The 20,162-nt window shown below is 39.8% G+C and overlaps 1 pseudogene; it reads left to right on the top strand.

Annotated features, from left to right (window-relative positions):
- Positions 1 to 15,097: 15,097 nt before the first annotated feature.
- On the top strand, positions 15,098 to 19,359 carry LOC140861831 (uncharacterized; annotated as a pseudogene).
- Positions 19,360 to 20,162: the final 803 nt, after the last annotated feature.

Here is a 20,162-nt window from a genome sequence, read left to right as displayed (position 1 = left end):
ATCCGGAAGAAGAAGAAGAAGAAGTACCACCCTGTCTCTTAAAAGACTGGGCCCTTGGACCCAAAGAGCTAGATGGTCTGGATGCAGAAGATCCGAAAGTCCTGTTCCTCTGCAGACTGTCCTCTGCCTGGTGACAATTGTTCACCAAATTCTCGAAGTTCCTCTCTTTGCCCATGGCAACCAACTGATGAATGTCAGGGTTAAGGCCCTGAAGAAATAGATCGTGCATCGTCTCTGAGCTATTCGCAATATGGGGACTGAAAGAAAGAAGCTCAAAGAATTTCTACTGGTACTCATCAATGGTCATAGTACCCTGTCGCAAACTCAGCAACTCGCTCGCCTTCGTCTAACGCAAAGCTGGAGGAAAGTAATGCTTCTCGAAGGAAGACTTAAACTCAGCCCAAGTAGCGGTATCCCTGGCGGCAATAAACGAAGTAGAAGTAGCTCTCCACCACCTCTTTGCATTTCCCTCTAGAACAAAAGCTAAAGTCTCCATCTTCTGGGCTTCAGTACACTGATACTCCCGAAAACAACTCTCCATACGCTCCAACCAGTCCTCAGCAACTGCAGGAGCCTCGCCACCCACCAATGGCTTAGGAGCCATCTGAAGAAAACGGTTCGTACTAAAACGCCTATGATCCTCATGATGATGTCTATGGTGATGTCTCCTTGGTGGATCACCCCAACGACCACCGCTAGCCTGACTCACGTAATCATCATCTGCCATCTGTCAATAACAACAGACAACTCTTAAAATCCGTTTTACTAATTCCCAGTTGCAATGCGCTCTGATACCAATGAATGTAGCGACCCTATCCGGATCTACTACCTAATCAGAGTGATTAGCGCAAGCAACAATAATTAAAGCGTTAAATAACGAATAATTCCAAAGTACAACAAATCCAATCGACAGAATACAACCGACGATAGAAACAGTGTATAATTATTTATACAACCAAATCGAAATTAGGGTATCGGAATCCCTAACAAACTACCTCTGCATGGTAGCAACCTCAACCCTGCTGGGAACCACCGAAACCGTCCAGCCTCAGACCTGACCCGCCACAAGGTGTCCCAAATATAAATATAAATATGAGCATGCACATGACTTTAAAAATCAGGGTTAAATCACTTTACTCATGGCGCCTGGAATACACAGTAACGGACAAGAGAGCGACTCCGCATGGTACTCGTATATTCCCAAGACACGAATCCTCAGGAAGAATCGCCTCGACTGATGGAAACTGTCATGACTCACATCATACCTGATGCAGTCTCCGTAAAAACATATGCATGTGCTAAAAACAGTAAAACATAGTCAATACAGCACATACATCATGCATCACACACATATGTATAAATATTATGCCGGCTATCTCGGTCAGTACTTACGTACCTCTAACACTGCAGGTCAACTCCTAGCACACTCGTCTAGGTCCAAAGCCTACAAGTCTGTTCTACTGCGTCTACACATGCAAAAGTCCATGCATCACTATAAACGCTCTAAAAGCCTTAACTAAGCTATTTCATACTCCTAAATATTTTTAGGAAGCCAAATTATACCTTCGTCCGTCATCAGCCCGCTGGTGTAGAATCGCCTCAAAACTTAGGCACACCTCCGCTACGACGCCGGGATCGCTAGGCAACTTCCGGATTCCCAATAGGATGCCTAGAACTCCGTAGATCTAAGTAAGAAGGTTCGAAAACCAGAGGAAAGGAGGGGAAATCGGTGCACAGAATGAGGGCTCGGACCCCTTATTTATAGACGGCGATCGGAACGTCCGATCCCTCATCGGAACGTCCGATCGCGAACGAAGCGTCCGATCGTGACATCGGAACGTCCGATGTCACCTCACGTGCATAAGCAGTGATGTCATCTTGCTGACGTCGGTGATGACGCCAGCCCTAGCCAGAACGGAACGTACAATCCTCCAACGAAACGTCCGATCCAGATCGGAGCTTCCGATCTGTGCTTCGGAGCTTCCGATCCACTTTGGATAATTTTAGGCAAAATTTAGTAATTAATTTCCTTAATTACCTTGATTAATTGCGGGTCACTACAACCAAAGCTGTTTTGATTGAAGCCAAACCGACATATGTACCTGAGAATTGAAGATTTTGAGTTCAATTGCAGATTTTCGAGAGATTCTTATCGTCGTGGAGCCGATTTCTCATCTAACTCTAGAGAAAGCTCTTGTATCTGAACCAAATCTTATGAGATCAGTTTGTTTGGCAATAAAAAGAGATCGACCAGAGCTTCAGTAATTCTTATTTCCTCTGTACTGATGATCTTCAGTGCATTGAATTTTCTTATCTAGATTCTTGAGGTATTCTTATATTCATAAGAAATCTGTGATAGCTCAGTCATGGTAGAAAATGGAGCAATTCAAGGATCAACATCCTTTTCGTGATATTGATATGGCAGATCGGGCATCTTTATCTCCAGTGAAATTTTCGAAGTCTTTTTGTTGAACTGAGAAGTCAGAGTATGAGTTTCGCAACCGAACTGATTTTGAGATTGAGGTACAGATTGGATATGATGTAGAATCTGATGGTGACTTACAGTATGATCTGAAGTAGAACAGTGCAGCAACTGAAGTTGGAACATAATGATGTATTATTATTTTATCTACTACCGTTATTCTCTTGAGCCGATGGATCTGTTCTTATTTTAGCTACTATCCTTGACTTCACCGACCGATGAATGTTGCACTCCTGATTTAGAGTCTAGAACAAATAGGAAGTCTATCAGAATTCTTTTATCCGAACTGAACCAGAATTGATTTAGAAGATGGAGATAGCGCAGAAAACAGATTTGAATTGAAGAATTTATTAAAGAAGAGTCAGTACTGGACACAAGCTGGGTTTCAGGACAGTGACAATACCTCAGTTTTGAGTAATTGTTTTGTCGTTCAGAGATTTTGATTGAGACAGAGTACCTTGATATTTGCACTTTGCACTTATGCATTATTCTCTCAGACGACCGAAAGATGTTTAGAGGATTAAAGAACCGACTGTCTATGGTACAGCTATTGTCAGATTGTAAAGAAGATTATTTTTCGACGATTACTTTCCGAAGCTATCGTTCAGTCGGGAAATTAGTAGTCAGCTGAACTATTAGACCGATTATAGAATCTGCTACTGTTTTTTTGTATGGAATGAACTCCAGACTCGACCCAATGTTGACAAGTTGGTCAGAAAGAGTTTCAGATTGTTTTAATCTGTCGCCGTTTTATCCGTGCAAAATGGAATTGGGAGCATTCGACATGTGGTCACGGAGGTATAGAACTGTTTGATTTGGAGATGCTATCTGACTATAATCGAGATATGACTGTAGTCGGCTTCTGTTTCCATACAGAATGGATTTCAGACACGACAATATGTTTGGAATTGTTGTCAGGAGAATTTTCAGATAGTTAACTTGTCAAGGTCTGTCCTCTCAGAATGAGATTTTGAGTTAACTTGGGATCAGATTTGATTCGAGATTTGATAGACGAATGTAGTTTTCCTATCTAAGATAAAGATGACTTGAGAAGAAGAATAAACGAATTACTCGGATTCCGACGCAGATCTCTGTACTTATGTTCAGGGAGGCCGAGTAATTAAGAAGATTCCTCCTTTTAGAGGTTGTGGCAGTAATAATAAGAGAGAGAACTGTCTCGATGAACTCTCAAGCTCCTTTGAGATTCTAAAGGATTTAGGCGATCTCGCCTACTGACTTTTACTTCTTCAGTTCTCCTTGTTTTCCACTAATTTAATCTTCCATATTCTTTGGGTATTCTCGACGGGCTTCACATCTTTTGTTGCCGATTCACATATTTTTCTTGTTGTTGAGACGAAAATTGATGTGTCGCCAGTTTTGTTTGAGACAACTGATTCAGAGTTGACCGATTATAGTTGCAGCTTCTTAGCGGAACCGTTTCAGATGAGTTGTGCAGTTAAGCCGATACGGATTTAAAGAAACGGTGCAGGAAGCGGAGTTTGATTAGAACCGCGATTTCAGAGTTGTTTTGGGAGAAGAGTTATTTTAGCAGTCTTCGAACTCTATCTTGTTTTCTATGAGATGGAACTGCTTTGATTTCGAGGACGAAATCGATTCTTAGAGGGGGAGAATTGTAAGGCCCTGAAATTAATTATTTCATGATTAGCATAATTGAATATTAATCATTTTGGAATTAGTGGAAATTATTTTGAGGTGGGACTGAATCGATTTAATTGGGAGTTCAGGGAACAAAGTGCAAAATGAGATTTTTATTATTATTATCCTTTCAAGTGGACTCCCCATCACATCACTTCACATCCCTCTCCTCCCTCTCCATTTTCGTACGTACTGAAGCGGAAGCCATGACTGATTTCTTCAAGCTTTTGCTCCGTTCGATTCGCACGATCCGACCGTTAGATTTCAGATTCGAGTTGAGATTCACGATCACTGCAACGAAGGCTTCATTTGGACGTAAGTTTTGCTACGATCCACGAACTTTGATTTTTTTTGGGTAGTCAGAATTTGATAATTTTCGGGTATATTGTGCTTGAGCTAGCATAGACCGTGTATTCGAAGTCGGTTCAGAAAAAGGTCGAATTTTGGATTTTGTTGGATTTTGTTGTGTTTTGATGGATTGGAAGATGATATGAGTTGTTTGGAATGGTTTGATGATGTTGAGGATTTTTGGTTTGACCGTTTATAGCCGTTATGCCGTCGAAATCGAGTTTTGGATTATCGGTTGTTTGTTTTGGTTTGATTTCCGAAATTGTTTGAGTTGATGAATTGACATCGAATCTGTATAATCTTCATTTTCAGATTTGGGTTGAAGTTTAGGATTTGGATCGAACTTGGGAGTTGAATCGATTCAGAATTGAAGAACGGTATAGTATTGAACTTCTTGAGATGGCTCGACTGGTTTTGATTCGATATTGATTGAATTTCTTTGCTTCGATTGTTTTGATTCGATTGATTATTTATTTGAGTTCGTTGTTATTTTCAGATTGAATCCTTGACGAACTTGAAAGGTAAAAAGACGACGATTGAATGAACGGGACGATTAACTCGAATTTGAATTAATTCGAGTGCCCGAAAGAAATCACATACTCGTATGCTTTTCGAATTATTTGATTTTAAATGGAATGAGTTTAGTTTCATTTGCATACATCTTGAGCCAAAGATTCGATTCGTTTTGAATTTAGACGATTTAGGGAGCTATATTGAAGTGGCTTTGGATTTCGAGTTTTTCCAATTGCTAAAATGCTTCTTATAGTTGCTCTGAAGTCTAGGGGTCTGAGTTGAGCGACATCCACCCCGAATGGGTGTGTTGGTGAGTTGTTCGTGAAAACTTGGCCCTGGGATCCCAACCGAGTACCGATTGATATTCGATTAGATAATCCCGAGTTTTGAAGTCATGCATTGCATTTTAATGCATTTTGAGTTGATAGCTGATATGCCTTTTTGAATTAATTGGCTCGTTGTTTTATATAACATGAATTGTTATATTATTTGAAATTGCTTTATTTGTCTCTTTTACTGGGAATTATATTCTCACCGGATTATCCGGCTGTCGTTTTGTTTGTATGTGTACTTGACGGCAGATGGGGCAGGATCGTGTCAGAAGATACATGACTAGATCGAGTTGGAAGTGATAGAGTGAGACACCGTCTAGAAGTTTGTTCTTTTAGCAATCTTGCATTATAGGGTTGATGAAATTTCATGTCTTGATTTATGTATAGGAAACTCGAATTTATTTGATTTGTCGAATGACCCTATCGTCAAAATTCTTATTGTATTTTTTTTTGGACAGAACATAGAATATTGTATGTCCCAAATTTTGATATTTATGCATTCTTGAGTTTAGAATAGATCGAAATTGATCTTGGTTGATTTTTTCCAGCGTTTCCAGGTTTCTGTTCATTTGGCCTGCGCGCGGGCGAGGTTGGACCTCGCGCGCGTGCGGCTAGCCTGGAGGGGCTCTGACAGTTTTGCTCGCGCGCGCGCGAGCACTCCCCTCGCGCGGGTGCGAGCAGTTCCACAAGCCTCTGGACCTTTTGCCTGCGCGCGCGCGAGGAGAAAGCTCGCGCGGGCGCGTTTCAATCCTTTAAAAAAATAAAAAAATTGATTCGATTTTTCCGCGGCTCTTTGTGATTGATTGTGTTTAATTATTCGAGATTAGATGATTAGTAACGGGGTCTCACAGTGCCTCTCTAAGAATACATTGTCTTAACTCATCAATCTCAGGCACAACAATACGGCTATTCACAAATAAAACATCATCTCTGACCTGAAACTCAGACTTGTGTCCTGATCTCACCTTCTTTATCGACTTTTGAATACTCTCATCTGATTTCTGTGCTTCTCTGATCGACACAAACAACTCTGGCTTGGCCTGAATCGCACAAACTCTGATTGGATTTCTATCTGGCTCAAACTCCAGCCCAGAAGTGCAACAGTCGTCGATCAACCGAGAAACACCGATCGTCGAAAGAGATAAAGAGCAAAGCTTGCGAATCAAGGCATCGGCAGCTGCATTCGACTTACCTGGGTAATACTTAATCTCGCAGTCCTTCGTCCTTCAATAAATCTAGCCATCTCCTCTGTCTCATATTCAACTCAGACTGTGAAAATAAGTACTTAAGACTCTTATGATCAAAATAGATCTCAAAAGACTCACCGTACAAATAGTGACGCCAGATCTTCAAGGCAAAAACAATAGCAGCGAGTTCAAGATCATAAACTGGATAGCGAGTCTCGTGCGGTTTCAACTGCCTCGACGCATATGCTATCACCTGCTTCCTCTGCATAAGAACACAACCCAGACCTAGATGAGAAGCATCGCAATAAATTGTGAAACCTCCAGAACCAGATGGAATAGAAAGAATCGGAGCACTGGTTCTTCTTCCTGGGTTACAAGTTCGAGTCCTGGGAAGGGCATGAAACTCTCCTTTCCAGGTGGAGAGAAGACCATGAGTATGGCTGGGCCAGAGCAGAGCCTGAGAGATGGCAGAGCAGAGTCCCAATCCATTACATAAAAGGGCGCCCTTTTTTGTAATGGACAGGGATGATAAGAATTTGGATTTATGCCTGGAGATCCAAGTTCTATCCCTGGGGAGGGCATGAAACTCCCTTTCCAGGTGGGAGAAGGCCCATGAGTAGAAAATGGCTGGGCCGGCCCAGAGTAGAAGTGCCTGATGTGGCCAGAAAGCAGAGGGTGCGGGTCCAGTCCATTATAATAGGTGTATCTCAATTGGTGGAAGATTGTTGTATTTTTGGATTAATATTTGAAACAGATATGTGACCTATTCGTGTTTGTGCTATAAGAGCTGAGCCAGAACTGTTAATGAGAATCAAAGAAGCACAGAAAGAGGAACAAAATATTCAGAATTCTATTGCTATGGTCAGATCTGGTTATCAATCTGAATATCAGGTTAGTGCTGATGATGTTTTATATGTGAATAACAGACTTGTTGTTCCAGATGTTTCAGACTTGAAACAGCAGATATTGAAAGAGGCTCACAGCAGTCGATTCAGTATTCATCCTGGTGGCAGGAAAATGTATAATGATCTGAAGACACAGTATTGGTGGAAACAAATGAAAGCAAATGTCACAGATTTTGTGTCTAAATGTTTGAATTGCCAACAGGTAAAAGCAGAAAGAAAGAAACCAGGTGGTCTATTGCAGAGTCTATTAGTTCCAGAATGGAAATGGGATCATATTTCCATGGATTTCGTTACACAGCTACCACGTTCATCCAGAGGGTGCGATGCCATTTGGGTGATTATTGATCGTTTGACGAAATCAGCATGTTTTATTCCGTACAGAATGACGTACAGACATGATCAGATGACAGAAATCTACGTCCGAGAAGTGGTAAGATTACATGGTGTGCCTAAATCTATTGTTTCAGATCGAGACCCTAGATTTACATCACACTTTTGGCATAGTTTGCAACAAGCTCTTGGTACTCACTTGCATCTGAGTACTGCTTATCATCCTCAAACAGACGGACAGTCAGAGCGGACTATCCAGACACTTGAGGATATGTTGAGAGCTGTAGTACTAGATTTTGGTACAAGTTGGCAAGATTCATTACCACTTGCAGAATTCTCTTATAATAACAGCTATTAGACGAGCATTGAGATGGCTCCTTTTGAAGCATTGTACGGAAAGAAATGCAGATCACCATTTTATTGGGATGATATCTCAGACGTACCAGATGTTGGGCCAGATATGATCCGAGAAATGACTGAAAAGGTGAAGCTTATTCAGAAAAGAATGAAAACAGCTCAGGACAGACAAGCAAAGTATGCAAATATCAGACGACGACCTCTATCTTTTGATCAGGGAGACAGAGTTTTCTTGAAGATTTCTCCGTTTAGAGGTACAGTCAGATTTGGCAAGAGAGAAAAGTTATCTCCACGTTTTATTGATCCATATGAGATTATCGAGAACATAGGCGATCTTGCTTATCGACTCGCTCTTCCTCGATCTTTGTCTGGTATTCATGACGTATTCCATGTCTCTATGCTGCGGAAGTATCAGCCTGATCCTTCCCATATTCTTCAGCCTGATGAAGCTGAACTTGACGAGACTCTCAGTTATTTTGAGCAGCCTATTCAGATTCTTGATCGCAAAGATAAACAGCTCAGAAACAAGACAATTCAGCTAGTCAAAGTTCAGTGGAGTCGACATGGCACTGAAGAAGCGACTTGGGAGACTGAGTCAGACATGAGACAGAGATTTCCAGAGTTGTTTCATTGATGTGAGTTCTTATTCTGCTTTATGTTATTTCTTTCTCTTATGTGTATACAGATTGTCTATACAGCTTGCTTATGATTTCGAGGATGAACTCATGCATGAGTGGGGGAGAAATGTATGGCCCGGGATTATTTAATTTTAATCCGAGAATATTTAATTTGGAAATATTTAGAGTTTAGAATTAAATTTTAATATTCTTAAATGAATAAGGATTGAAATTGAATTAAATCGCTTTTCCGGGGACTGAATTGCAAATAGCCAAAAGTTCAAGGACTAAAGTGCAAATATGCAATATATATCTAATTATCTACTTGAATTATCTCTTTTTCACGTGGAAAACATCAAAAGAAAAGGGTAAAGAGGCAGTACACGGCTGAAACCTTTGGACGCCATTTTTGTCCCGTTCAAGCTCCGATAACTTGTGCTCCGGTTGTCAGAAATTCCGAATAAATATATATCTGCGATCACCGCTCCAAGACCTTAGTTTTGGTACAAGTTTCATTCATCTTTCTCATACTTTATTTGTATGTTGAAGATGGAAATTTATGATTTTAAGATATAAGCATTTATGAGCTGTACCGATTACGTATTCGCAGACGGTTCAGAAAAAGACTATCGTTCGGATTTTATATGATTTTAGCAAGCAAAATTCGAACCCTACCCTATCTGATTATGATGCTTTTGATGATATTGATATGAGATTATAAGTGATCTTGATTGTTGGATTGTTTTGGATATTGTTTGGATTGCCGGTTTGTAGCCGTTACGCCGTCTATTCGCAAAATGTCAAGACTTCGATATTATTGATTAAAAGGAGCATGGTTTGAGTTGCATCTGATCTTGTTAGTTATTTGATATGTTATTTCTCAGCTTTCATTCGAAGATTGACGACTCGAGAATCCCGATTCGAACCGAGAAGGAGTTGAAGCAAGGTTTAGCGCATTATATTTGAAATGAAGTTGAGAAGCTGAGCAGATTTTGACATGTTGTTGTTGATTGTATTTACAGATTTGAAGTACTTTCAGACTCGACATCGAAAGACATAAATGACAGCAAATCCAAATGGGATAGAACACTCGAAATAGCTATTGTTTCGAGTATTCCATTGTTAATCACATACTTGGTTGAGTATGTATTTTATGTGATTAGATGCTTTGATTGCTTTACATGCTTATATGATTAGTTGTTCAAGATGTTTTAGAGCATTTAATACATACAGAACATGTTGCATTCATCTTGAACTCCAGCCTGAAAAGCACAGAGGGTTGAAAAGCCTAGAGTACATATGACGTTTGGAGGGCTGTAGTTGAGTGACACGGATTGTAGACTTACTTCCAGAGCCAGAAGACTCACTACAGTTGCATCAAAGTCAGAGAAAATAAAGTATTTAACTTCACCTCGATTGGGTGAGTTGGTGTTCGTTAAAGATTTTATTTCCTCGGGATCCCAAAGAACTTATATCCTATTGATATCAGCTTGATAGCCTCTTTTGCCATATGCATTGCATTCACGTTTATTATCTTGCGCTTTATGTTGTTTATACCGGAATTTTATTCTCACCAGAGGTATCCGGCTATTGCTTTGTTTTGTATGTGTGCATGGCAATAGGTGGGGCAGGAGCTAGTCAAAAGAGACAGTGATGGCTCGAGATAGAGTTGTAGCATGTGAGGACACGGGTTTTAGCAGCACTACATATACTTTGAGTTGATGAACCATGTTAGAACAGATACAAGAATGTTGTATAAGTAGTTGAATATGTCTTAGCTTGTGTATGGAAGCTTATAAGATGTTATGAGATAGCATGTATCTTATTTGGTAGATTATACAAGAGATTATAGTTATTGTTTCTACCTTTGACAGCACTTTGTTAGCAGCAGATTTTTCCAGAATTGAAGCCCGCTCGATCGGGTGAAATTCACCGATCGAGCGAGCCATGTATTTTGCAGAACAGAGGAGTTGATATTCTTGGCCGCTCGATTGGCTGAAGTTCACCGATCGAGCGAGGCCAAGAATGTCCTGGACCCGAGAGCTTCGAGTTTGAGCTCACTCGATCGGCCAACTTCTGCCAATCGAGCGAGACAGTGTATTTTAAAAAAAAATTAATTTTGTTTAGCTCTTGGTTCCTTAATTCTTTTGAGTACTTGATTAATTGTTAATTATAATAAATTGTCCTAAGATAAGATTAGCAACCCGGGTCCCCACAGTACACACTCGTCAAGGAATTCCCTCCAAGACTAGTTCTCATAGTAGAATACTCACCCTATATCTTTGGCACACCAGACGATATCAAGCCATCGATATCAAACCTGATATCTAATCCAAGGTCATACCCTGTTGTGACTGCTACCGAATCCCTAGACTGAGTAGCCTTCCCACCGCCAATCTTGAAGCACGAAGGCTCCTAGATAACCTCTGAAGTACAAGGACTCCCAGAGTAACACTGGCATAGGGTCGCGTCCCATCACGTCTAGTCATGGTCATAGTCCACAACTCTCGGCATATACTGGACCTGGTATCCCGATTAAAAACCATCATCACAAGCCTCAACCTAACAAAGGTCAGTCAGCCTACTGTTCTAAGAAAACAACCTAGAACAAAGTTCAAATGTTCTAAACCGAACAATACCCTTAATGCCCCTAGATGAGTCCACTCATCGCTGGCACTAACTTAGTCCACTGACTAACTAGGTCAATCCTAGGAAAAACGCCTAGACTAACCACAAGTCAAACAGTCACAGTCGGCCCACTCAAATCCCATGAGCTACAGCAGTTGAACACTAATCAACTAGAATCAAGCCAACCTCAGCAAAATCATGCAACCATCCACGAATTGCTGGATAAATAAAACATGTAACACTTATTTCAAGTTATGTACAATTCTCTTTATTACAATCTCATGTAATATATACAGTATTCAAAATACAATGAAATGTACAATCGAACTTGAAATGATACAACCAAAGTATGATGATTCATTACAACTGAAATACTTTTTACAACTACATCAATACAGTATTTAAAATCATCGTACTTGTCTTGTTTCTTGAGCATGAAGCTTCTAATCAACACACGCATCGATACAAGCATACTTCCGACCAAGTCTCTCTACATGTCCTCCTACGAAGAACTCCGGAGAAATGGCAAATGATAGCTAACCAGCTATGCTCTGCGTCAGTGCATGTCAGTCGACCTCTTCTGCTCACGATCTGCCATCAGCGTTCTTCCTGTAACCAAATCATGCTTTTGAACATGAAGTTTCTCGTATGCCTACCAAAAGCATCGATACCAGCATAACGGCAAAACCATGTTCTGCATGAGGTTAAAGACCTCACGCTCGAAACCTGTCATGCTTTAGGCACTTGAGGCATTCTCTGGTGAAGGTCTATCTGACAATCTCTCCATCTACGACTGGAAAATCTTCAGAGTAGTGTCATCATGGTATGGACAATACAGATGCAAGCATCAAGTGCGTCCCATCCAATGCTCTGCCACTGCCTCTGGCATCCGGTACTCAATCCAAAACTAGGATCCACATGAGTAGAAATCTTGAAAACTCGGACACGATCCATCACTCCTGTCCGCACTTGCTGGTATCCCATAAGCCAAATCTTCAGAAATCTTGCCGATGATGATAGTCTCTGGGCAAACTAATCGCCGCATCATCACCTCTTCCAAGGTCTCATCCATCCTATAAGGATAACCCAAAGTCTCTTTACTATATCCCAAGTCTCTTGCATGCATATGCTCTGATACCAATAAATGTAGCGACCCTACCCGGATCCGCTATCTAATCAGAGTTTAAGAGCATAATTAAACATGCATTAAATAAATCGCTGCGAAAGACTTAAATAAAACCAGACCGGCAGAATACAATTGGTTAAACCAATTCGATTTATACAACCAAATTGAATAAATAGCCTAAAGGCAAAACCTACAGCTAATCCTGCTGTCTTCACTGGTCACTGGCTACTCCAAGCTCCTGGCGCTCAATCTTGCACCTACACCTGCCCCATCGAATGGGGTGTCCAGATACACAGAAAATATTGGACGTGAGCTCTAAGCTCAATATGAAAGCACTGGGTAAAACATACAATTATGATGCATGCAAATGATAGGGTATCTATATCTGGGATAACTGTATATAACTGCTCAGTAATGGCGCCTAGGACATGAGTGGTACAACCTGGGGAGTAAACCCTGTCGACACTGCTCATTCCTATAGGACGTGGACTGTGTTTCCCCAGATGCTAATCACCCATGACCCGTCAGTCACTGGGCCTTAGACATCAATCGTCCAGACAGAGCTGAGCGGCCCTACATGGCTCATCTCACAAGATGGACAGGCACAATATGATATGCACATCCTGCATAATAATATGACACACAAATGCAACATATAAGCATGCAAAACCCGCTGGCTATCTCAGTCTGTACTTGCGTACCTTTCTATAGGCAGTTTCTAGCAGTCCCACTCTAGGTTCCAAGCCTATCATCAACTCTACAATGCAAATACCCATGCATCATTATTTAAGATCTAAAAGCCTTAATTAAGCTATTGCATAATCCTAAATAATTTAAGGAGACCATAGTTATACCTGCGTTCGTCGTCAGCCCGCTGATGACAATTGCCTCAAAACTTAGGCACATCTTCGCCTCGACGTCGGGATCGCTATGCCACTTCCGGATTCCCAATAGGATGCCTAGAACTCCCTAGATCTGAGTTAGAAGGCCTAGGAATTGAGAGAGGAAAAGGAGAGGTGCGTGTTGAAAATGAAATTTCGGACCTCTATTTATAGGCGAAGTTCGGGCGGTCCGAACTCGACTTCGGATCCTCCGAACTGGTTTGGATCCCCCGTTCCTGACTTCGGAGCCTCCGTTCCTGTTCGGAGCCTCCGATCCTGACTTCGGATCCTCTGAAGTCCCATCAATGATGTCACCCATGAATTATTTTACGATATCTTTTATTATTTTGTAGTTGTATTATTAATACAACATATACATTCATTATTAAATATAATAATTAAGATTTCAGATTATTGATTATTCAATACAAAATTCTCTCTAGAATTTTATTAAGCTTTTGCTTACCCAAAAAATCAAACTTATCAAAGTTTTCAACTTTGTGGCGTTTGTCGATTGATTATCCTCGTGGGTTGTCAGAAACAGGTTTTCTGAAGGTCTCGTTGTGATCAATTGTTTTCTTCGTGATTACTGTTGCTAGTTTCGTTGTAAGCTAGAGGTGGTTAATCCAAAACTTTTTACTTGTTTTCAAGATTGGGCAATTTCTTGATTTCTTTTGTTATTGGATTGAGGGTACGATTTTAATATAGTCGTGTTTGCCTTCCATACATTAAGAATTCATATCATTTGGTATCAAAGCAAAGGTTTTGAATCAAGTAAGTATCTATCTTCATCTATCTCTGTTCTTCGCGTTCTTCTTACCCGTTCTTCATCGTTCTTCGTTGGAATATTTCCTTCGTCAAATTTTTGTGTCGTTTCTTTCAAACTTGTTATCCAAGTCTCGTGTCTTGTGCTACAAGTTATAAAATAAAAAAAATCGATCAAAAAAAAAATAGAAAGGATCGAAAGCTTCAAAAAAAAAAAAAGAAATATTGAAGAAGCAAGATAACTTGTTGTCAATTGTTCATCCTTGGGTTCAAGTCAAAATTCGAGTGTTCATAAATTTATTCATCTTGTTTTTGTCAGTCTTCGAGAGTCAATCTTCAAGTGTCTACAAGTTGTGAGCATGAGAGTTTGATTCACTTTTACCAAGCAAAAGCCTACATAAATTCTGAGTGAAAAAAAAAAAGAGTGATTGAGTGAATTCGTTTGGAGGGACTTGTGAGAACTTGTGTGAGGAATTTTATTACTAATTTTTTTCTTGCAGGTACGATGAGTTCAAATAGTCACAATTTTTCAAAGGAAGATTTGAGTACAATGATAAGGGAAGCAATGAGAGCGGAGTTGGAAACAATGCATGAAAGGATAAGTAAACTTGAAGTTAGTGAGGATGATGAGAGTTTTGGTGAGAATTCGGGTAGGAATAGGCGAGGTCAAGACGATGGAAGAAATAGAAGAGAAGCAATGCGAGGGAGGTATACTGAAGGGGGTAGAGAAGATGGGAATATTAATGAGATTAAGATGAAAATTCCATCGTTTAATGGGAAATCTGATCCAGAGGCTTATTTGGAGTGGGAGATGAGAGTGGAATCGGTGTTTGACTGCCACAACTACAACGATTCGAAAAAAATAAAGTTAGCGGTTGTTGAGTTTGTGGATTATGCTCTAATTTGGTGGGATCAACTGACTACATCTAGGAGGAGAAATCGTGAGAGACCTATTGAAACATGGGAGGAGATGAAGCAAATAATGAAGAAAAGGTTTGTTCCTAATTACTATTATCGTGATATGTTTAAGCGATTGCAGAATTTGAAGCAAGGCTCGAGAAGTGTAGAAGACTACTACAAGGAGTTGGAGATTACTATGATCCGGGCTAACATTGAGGAGGATAGTGAGGCAACAGTGGCTCGATTTCTGTGTGGTTTGAATAGAGATATTCACGACCAAGTGGAGCTACGACATTGTGTGGATCTTGAAGAGATGGTACAATTAGCTATGAAAGTGGAGCTACAGCTTAAAAGGAGAGGCATTGGTCGAGTGTCCTCGGGTGGAGGAACTACTACACCTTGGCATCCAAACGTTGGCAAACGAGAGGATGTCAAGCCGGTGTCCAAACCAAAAGTTGTCATCAAGCAAAAAACACCAAAGCAAGGAGTGCAAGGTAAATTTGAAACTCCCAATAATCGTTCTAGGGATATTAAATGCTTTAGATGTCAAGGTCTTGGTCATATTGCTAGTCAGTATCCTAACAAAAAAATAATGATTGTGAATGATGGTGGTGAGGTTGAATTGGAGAGTGAGGAGGAGAATTATGATGATATGCCTGCGTTGGAGGATCCCGATGACGAGGGATATAAGGCAGTCGTTGGAGAGTTGTTGGTGACTAGGAGAGTGTTGAATGTGCAACAAAAGGAAGAAGAAGAAAATCAAAGGGAAAATTTGTTTCATACTAGATGCTTTGTGAAAAACAAAGTGTGTAGTGTCATCATTGATGGGGGTAGCTGTACCAATGTCGCAAGTAGCGAGCTTGTTGAGAAATTGAGTTTGCCTACTTCAAAGCATCCTCAACCCTATAGATTGCAGTGGTTTAATGATAGTTCTGAAGTGAGAGTGACTAGGCGAGTTGTGGTGCCTTTCTCAATTGGGAAGTATGGAGATGAAGTGGTGTGTGATGTGGTGCCTATGCAAGCGTGTCATATCTTGTTGGGTAGACCGTGGCAATTTGATAGGAAGGTGACACATGATGGGTTTAAAAATCGTTATTCCTTTACTATGAAAAAGGAATCTGTTGTATTGTTGCCTATGACTCCAAAGCAAATATTGGAGGATCATTTGCAAAAGAAAAAGAAAGAAGAGGCCGAAAAAAAGAGTGAACAAAAAAGTGAGATGGCCTTAGAAAAAAAGAATGAAAGAAAAAAAGATGAGAAAAAAATTGAGAGGAAAGAGGCCGATAAAAAAATATACATGGCCCAAAAGAGTGAGTTGCGAGAGATTTTACATGTGCATACTCCACTTGTGTTGATTTTCTATAAGGAGATTCTCCTTAACACAAGTGATATAGCCGGAAATCTTCCGAGCAATTTTGGTTCTCTTTTGCAGGAATTTGAAGAATTATTTCCGGAGGATTTACCTCAAGGACTACCACCTTTGAGGGGAATTGAGCATCAAATTGATCTTGTGCCCAGAAGTGCATTACCGATCGTCCAGCTTATAGGAGTTATCCGGAAGAAACAAAAGAGCTACAAAGGCAGGTAAGTGAACTTCTTGATAAGTGATTTGTGCGTGAGTCTATGTCTCCTTGTGCTGTACCTGTTTTGTTAGTGCCTAAGAAAGACGGTTCATGGAGAATGTGTATTGATTGTAGAACCGTTAACAATATTACCATCAAGTATAGGCATCCTATTCCTAGACTAGATGATATGTTGGATGAATTGTATGGTTCTAGCATCTTTAGTAAAATTGATCTTAAGAGTGGTTACCATCAAATTCGGATGAGAGAAGGTGATGAATGGAAAACTGCTTTTAAAACTAAGTATGGGTTGTATGAGTGGTTGATTATGCCATTTGGGTTAACTAATGCACCTAGTACTTTTATGAGGTTAATGAATCATGTTTTGCGTGCTTATATTGGAAAATTTGTTGTGGTATATTTTGATGATATCTTGGTGTATAGTAAAAGTTTGAATGAGCATGTTGAACACTTGAGGATTGTGTTAATCACACTAAAGGCTGAACATTTGTATGCTAATTTGAAAAAGTGTGTATTTTGTACAAAAGAACTTGTGTTTCTTGGTTTTGTTATGAGTGCTCAAGGTGTCAAAGTTGATGAGGACAAGGTAAGTGCAATTCGAGATTGGCCAACGCCTACTTCTATTGGTCAAGTTCGGAGTTTTCATGGTCTTGCAAGTTTCTATAGGAGATTTGTAAAATATTTCAGCACTTTGGCGGCTCCTATGACTGCGGTGATAAAGAAAAACGTTCCATTCCATTGGGACGAGGAGCAAGAGAAGTCTTTTGATATTATTAAGTAAAAATTAATTAATGCTCCTTTACTTGTATTATCTGATTTTTCTAACACTTTTGAAATTGAATGTGATGCGTCAGGTGTAGGAATTGGAGGTGTCTTGATGCAAGGTGGGAGACCGATTGCATATTTCAGTGAGAAGCTAAGTGGAGCGTCCTTGAATTATCCTACCTACGACAAAGAGTTCTATGCCTTGGTTCGTGTTCTTGAAACGTGGCAGCATTATTTGAGGCCAAAAGAATTTGTGATTCATACGGATCATGAGTCTTTGAAACATCTCAAAGGACAACAAAAGCTGAACAAGAGACATGCCAAGTGGGTGGCGTTTGTGGAGACTTTTCCCTATATTATCAAGGACAAGCAAGGGAAAGAAAACGTGGTAGCAGATGCTCTATCACGAAGGTATGTGCTTCTATCTACTCTGGACTCTAAGTTTTTGGAATTTGAGTATGTGAAGGAGTTGTATGCCAATGATCATGATTTTGGTAATATTTATGTGTCATGTTTGCATGGTCCGAAGAATAAATTTTTCATGCATGATGGATATCTGTTTAAGGAAGATAAATTGTGTTTTCCTAAATCGTCCATACGTGAATTACTTGTTAGGGAATCACATGGCGGTGGTTTGATGGGGCATTTTGGTGTGGCTAAAACTTATGATACTTTGCATGAACATTTTTATTGGCCACATATGAAGCATGATGTTGAGAGTATTTGTGAGAGATGTGTGACTTGTAGGAAAGCTAAGTCTAAGACACAACCGCATGGATTGTATACCCCACTTCCTGTTCCTAGTGAATCATGGGTAGATATTTCGATGGATTTTGTTTTAGGATTACCAAGATCTAAGAAGGGGAGGGATTCTGTGTTTGTGGTGATTGATAGATTTTCGAAAATGACTCATTTTATTGCTTGTCATAAATCTGATGATGCATCTCATGTTGCGGACTTGTTCTTTAATGAAATTGTTAGATTGCATGGCATGCCTAGGAGTATTGTTTCTGATAGAGATACTCGTTTCTTGAGTTACTTTTGGAAAACATTATGGTGCAAGCTTGGTACTAAATTACTGTTTTCGACTACATGTCATCCTCAAATGGATGGTCAAACTGAGGTTGTTAATAGGACATTAGGAACTTTGTTGCGTGCTATAATTAAAAAGAATTTGAAGAGTTGGGAAGAATGTTTGCCATTTGTGGAGTTTGCATATAATCGTAGTGTGCATTCTACTACAAATTTTTCACCATTTGAAATTGTGTATGGTTTTAATCCTTTAACCCCATTGGATTTGATGTGTTTGCCTATGAGTGAAAGGGTTAGTATGGATGGAAAGAAAAAGGCATAGTTTGTGAGAAATTTGCATGAGAAGGTGAAAGCGAACATTGAGAAAAAGAACTTGCAATACACAAAGCAAGCAAATAAAGGTAAAAAGAAGGTTGTATTTGAACCGGGTGATTGGGTTTGGTTTCACTTGAGGAAGGAGCATTTTCCGGAGAAGCAGCGTTCTAAATTGTTACCCAGAGGCGACGGACCTTTCCAAGTCTTGGAGCGGATCAATGACAATGCCTACAAATTAGATCTACCAGGTGAGTATAACGTCAGTGCTACTTTCAAGGTTTCTGATTTGTCTCCATTTGATGTAGGAGATGATCAAGATTTGAGGACAAATCCTTTTCAAGAAGGGGAGGATGATGCGATCATGGATAGCTCGCATGTTGATCAAGTGATTAAGGATCCGTTGGAGATGCCAAGAGGACCGATTACGAGAGGACGAGCTAAGAAATTCAAAGATGCGCTTCAATCGTTGATAATGAACATTGGAATGCTTGAAGATCATTTTGAGAGATGTTATAATGCTATTGAAGGCCAAAAAGATCAAGAAAATGAAGGATTTTCACGACAGGACAGCGCTCCAGTGCTTCAAAACAGGCGCTCCAGCGCCAAACCTTCGTATTTTGAAGCGCCTCAGCGCTAGTCCATCGGAGCTCCAGCTCTGTACGGAGCGCTCCAGCGCTGACGTCCTAGCGCTCCAGCGCTATCGCACTTACACACAGTACGACATGTAGTGTGTGTTTTTGGATTTATGAGTATTTATGATATTCTTTTCTATTTTTGAGAGTTTTATTCCTACTAGGAAACTTTTAGGAGATATCTTTGATATCTTTAGCTATATTTTGAATTATTTTACGATAACTTTTATTATTTTGTAGTTGTATTATAAATACAACATATACATTCATTATTAAATATAACAATTAAGATTTCAGATTATTGATTATTTCAATACAAAATTCTCTCTAGAATTTTATTAAGCTTTTGCTTACCCAAAAAATCAAACTTATCAAAGTTTTCAACTTTGTGGCGTTTGTCGATTGATTATCCTCGTGGGTTGTCAGAAACAGGTTTTCTGAAGGTCCCGTTGTGATCAATTGTTTTCTTCGTGATTACTGTTGCTAGTTTTGTTGTAAGCTAGAGGTGGTTAATCCAAAACTTTTTACTTGTTTTCAAGATTGGGCAATTTCTTGATTTCTTTTGTTATTGGATTGAGGGTACGATTTTAATATAGTCGTGTTTGCCTTCCATACATTAAGAATTCATATCAGTTTGGGATTTTTTAGACTTGATTTTATTTTATTGATTATCGGATTTATATTTATCTTGTGAATAGCCTGATCAACTGTTTTCTGGCATGTTAATCGATTCCAAGTCGACGGAGGAGTATTCGATTTCGATCACTTTGATAATCAACATATTGTAAAACCAACTAGAAATAAAATT

The sequence above is a fragment of the Henckelia pumila genome, chromosome 4 (genome assembly GCF_033568475.1).
Source record: "Henckelia pumila isolate YLH828 chromosome 4, ASM3356847v2, whole genome shotgun sequence".
Taxonomy (NCBI): Eukaryota; Viridiplantae; Streptophyta; class Magnoliopsida; order Lamiales; family Gesneriaceae; genus Henckelia; species Henckelia pumila.
The sequence above is the reverse complement of the archived record's forward strand: the minus strand, read 5'-3'. Positions and strand labels throughout refer to the sequence as shown.